Source organism: Equus caballus, chromosome 22 (assembly GCF_041296265.1).
Source record: "Equus caballus isolate H_3958 breed thoroughbred chromosome 22, TB-T2T, whole genome shotgun sequence".
Lineage (NCBI taxonomy): Eukaryota > Metazoa > Chordata > Mammalia > Perissodactyla > Equidae > Equus > Equus caballus.
Genome location: NC_091705.1, coordinates 12,918,391 through 12,922,014, shown reverse-complemented (window position 1 = coordinate 12,922,014; position 3,624 = coordinate 12,918,391). Strand labels below are relative to the sequence as shown.

Genomic DNA, 3,624 nt, shown 5'->3' with positions numbered 1-3,624 from the left:
GTGCTGTATCATGCACCTACTCTGAGACCGGGAATTACTTCAAAAGTAAGCTCTTCTTAGGTTTCTCCTTCCTAGTAGGAAGTAGAGTGACCTGAACAGGCACTTAAATTGCAATAAAATGTTCAGAGGTGAATTCATAGCTCTGCTTTACATCGTTGGTGTTTTAAGAGTACAGCTAGAGTTTCTTTTTACTTAAATGGCATTTATTTGCAAATAATTTAAATATTCATATGTATCACCTTTGTAGCATGTCAGAGCTAGGGAGACTAAAATCTTCTGTTACCTCTTAAATCTGTTTTAAATTTAATATTATTGCTCAGTGAACTGAGAAAATGCTTTCACAGTGCAAGTGTCTACCTTCGCTCTTCTTCTGGTTTTGTCTCTGATATTCACTCACAAGTAACAGCAGTTGTCATTTATTCGGCCCCTCCTACGTGCTGGGTGCTTTACTCACTTGTATTTAATTTTTTATAACCTCACAAGTTAAAGATTATAATCTCTGTTTTTCAGATTCAGATGATAATTAATTTACGTAATCTTCATAACCTTGCAAGGTATATTAGTCAGGGTTCTCCAGTGAAGCAGAACTAACATCTATCTATCTGTCTATCTATCGAGAGAGACACTCACGCGCTTGTGGAGGCTGGCAAGTCCAAAATCTGAAGGGTGGGCCTGCAAGGTGGAGACCCAGGGAAGAGCTGCAGTTCAAGTGCAAAGGCAGTCTGCTGGCAGAATTGATTGGATGAGGCCCGTCCCCATTACGGAGGGCCACCTGCTTCACTCAAAGTCTGCTGATTTAAGTGTTAGTCTCATCTGAAAAAAATATCTTCAGAGAAACATCTAGAACATGTTTGACCGAATACCTGAGTACTGTGGCCTGGCCAAACTGATACACAAAATTAACCATCCCACAGTAGATGAGCACAGTAAAGCTCAGAGATATTAAGTAACTTGCACAATTTCAGAGTTTGTTATGGAGATTCTGGACTTTATAAAAGAGATTTTTGTTTTCCAAAGCCCACGTGTCTTTCACTATATACTTGTTGTTCGTGTCGTTGAGTCCATTCAGACTCCTAGCAACCCTGTGTACAGCAGAGCAGAACCCTGTTTGGTCTTCTGTGCCATCCTCTCACATTCCAGCACTCTATCAGACAGTGCTCTGATGCTATTCATAGGGTTTTCATGGCCATTTCTTTTGGGAAGTGGGTGGCCAGGTCCTTCTTCCTAGTCTGTCTTAGTCTGAAATCTCTGCTGAAACCTGTCCACCAGGGGTGACCCTGCTAGTATTTGAAATACAGTGGCATAGCGTTCAGCATCACAGCAACACCCAGCTGCCACAGTATGATAATTGACAGATGGCTGGTGTGGTTCCCTGATGGGGAAACTGAACGTGGACTGTGGCAGTGAGGGCCTCAAATCTCAACCACCATCTCTCAAATTAACAGTTTTTCAGTTGAGTAGAAGTAAGTTCTTCCTGGGCCAAAGTCATGTTACAAGAAGCATTTAGTGACTGTAGCTGTATATTTTAGAAGTCTAATTTGTCCACTAATAAATATTTACCAAGGATGATAATTTAATCTAACGAAGTAGGTGTCCGTTGTTATCAACAGCTCTGTACACCCAAAGCAGCAGTGACAAAAGCTAGGGAATGCTCCTGTCCTTCACAATCTCTGAAAACTTTTCCATGCTTTCCCTTTCTGGTGCCAACACTTGAATTTAGGACTCTACTACTTCTTACTAGAATATATACTACATCATTTCACGTCTCTAGTCTTCATATTCCTAAATTCTGTATTTAATCAGATCACCATGGACCCCTCTCCTCCCATCTTTAGTATTTCTCAATTACCCATTGCAAAAAGCTTAAATTTTGAGGGTAAGCATTAAAAATCATTTCCAGACAAGCTTTGACTACCCTTCCACCCATGGTTTTTGCCTGTCACTATGAAGAATACACTCAGGTTAAACTTGTCCCCAACAGGGTTCATTAGCTGACATATTATTTTATTTTTTTTGCCACCTATGCCTTTGAATTCACCTTTCTGGCCAGGTGAACTTATCTTCTGACTCCAGCTCTTACTCCACCAGGCTTCTCAAAGAAGTTTTCCTCATCACCACAGCCAGCAGCAACTCTCCTTCTCCAATTTGCTGAAGAATGTAGTTAAGATCTGCAGTTTTAGGTACTGGGTGATCTTTATTTACGCACTCTCCTCATCTGTTCAAAGACTGGGCTCGAATCTGTGCCAGGGAAGATTCCCAAAGCCGAAAGCAATGGGTTCCGAAGGATGTCCTGCATCCTGCACACCGGCTCTACCAAAGTAGGTGCTCAATAAATGTTTAACATATTAAATGATGAATGAACCAGAGAAGAAAACTGCAGTTTCTGGGACAAGGGACTCCTGGCACTTTTCCACTTTCCTCCCTTTCACTGGTCCTGGGTTACCGCCGCTCCGCAACCGGACCCTAGGAAGGGACACACAGTGCGCATGCCCCGTATCCAAGGCCGCCTCCGGGCGAGCCGCTCGCTCGGCCCCGCCCCCTCCCGGCGCTAGGGCACGCGCGCGCGGCCCCGCGGAGCGTGCCCTGCGTGCGGGTGCTCGCCGAGCCCGCCGGGCGCTGGATCCGGAGTGCCCGGGCCGGGGCCTGAGGAGCGGGCACCGGGGCCGGGGCGGCGAGCGGCGAGCCGTGCAGAAGGCGGCAGCTCCCAAAGCGACGAGGAGCGCGGGCGGTGAGTGAGGGCGCCGCGGGTGAGGGAGCGGGCGCCTCCGCGCGTGCGCAGCGCCCGACTGCCCGGCTAGGGGCGCGCTCCCGGCCGCGGGCCGGAGGGGCAGAGCGCGGCGCGGCTGGGACCGGGACCCCGGGGCCGGCATGGGACCCCGGGATGCAGGGGCGCCGGGCTACCACCCCCGGCCTCGAGAGGCTGTGGCCGCGCGGGCGAGCCTCGTTAGGGGTTCCAGGCGGGACGGTGCGGGGCCCGCGCGGGGGTCCCATTGCCCCAGGCCAAGGGGCAGGGCCAGCTGCAGCCCAGGGATCCGGTGGGGGACGTGCTGCGGGGCGGGGGTGGGGGGGTGGGGGGCGGTGCGAGCCTCCCGCTCCCCCTCTGATCCAGCCGGCCGCACGGGCGCCCGCGGAGTTGCGCGACCCCCGGAGGGGACGGAGGTCAGGGGAGGGGGCGCGGCCGGGAGCCCTGGCGCCGAGCAGGTGGCGGGGCCGCGCTCCTCGCTCTGGGGGCGCACGGTTGGAAACCGGAGCAAACTTCCCCCAAGTAACTTTATTGAGGCGCTGCCAGCCGGATCCGGGGGGCGGGACCCGGACTGAGGGCTTCAGGGGCCGACACCCTGGCCTGGCCCAGCCCTGGGCGCAGCAGGGCCCCGGAGAATGACGGGGGGCTGCGGGGGTTCAGTTTCCTTCTGATCCTGGAGCTCGTCTTCCAAGTTCCGAGCGGCATTCACGGCCCATTCACTCTTAAAATAGATGTGTAAGTTTGATGTTTCAGTGAGAAGGATGTTTGGTCTCTTGGGAAGAAAAAGCTTATACTGCCCGGCCTTTTTATGTCAAAGAAAGTATTGTTAGGGCGTGCTGGGGATTCCTATTTATCAAGAAACCTATTGTCCTGTGTGTGCT

The 3,624-nt window shown here is 51.4% G+C and overlaps 1 protein-coding gene across 1 annotated transcript in view; it reads left to right on the top strand.

Annotated features, from left to right (window-relative positions):
- Positions 1-2,517: 2,517 nt before the first annotated feature.
- Positions 2,518-3,624, top strand: part of BTBD3 (BTB domain containing 3) — a 34,414-nt gene continuing 33,307 nt past the window's right edge. The window contains exon 1 of the mRNA XM_023626112.2: positions 2,518-2,728. The gene's annotated coding sequence lies outside the window, so the exon portion shown is untranslated. The remainder of the gene's footprint in view (positions 2,729-3,624) is intronic.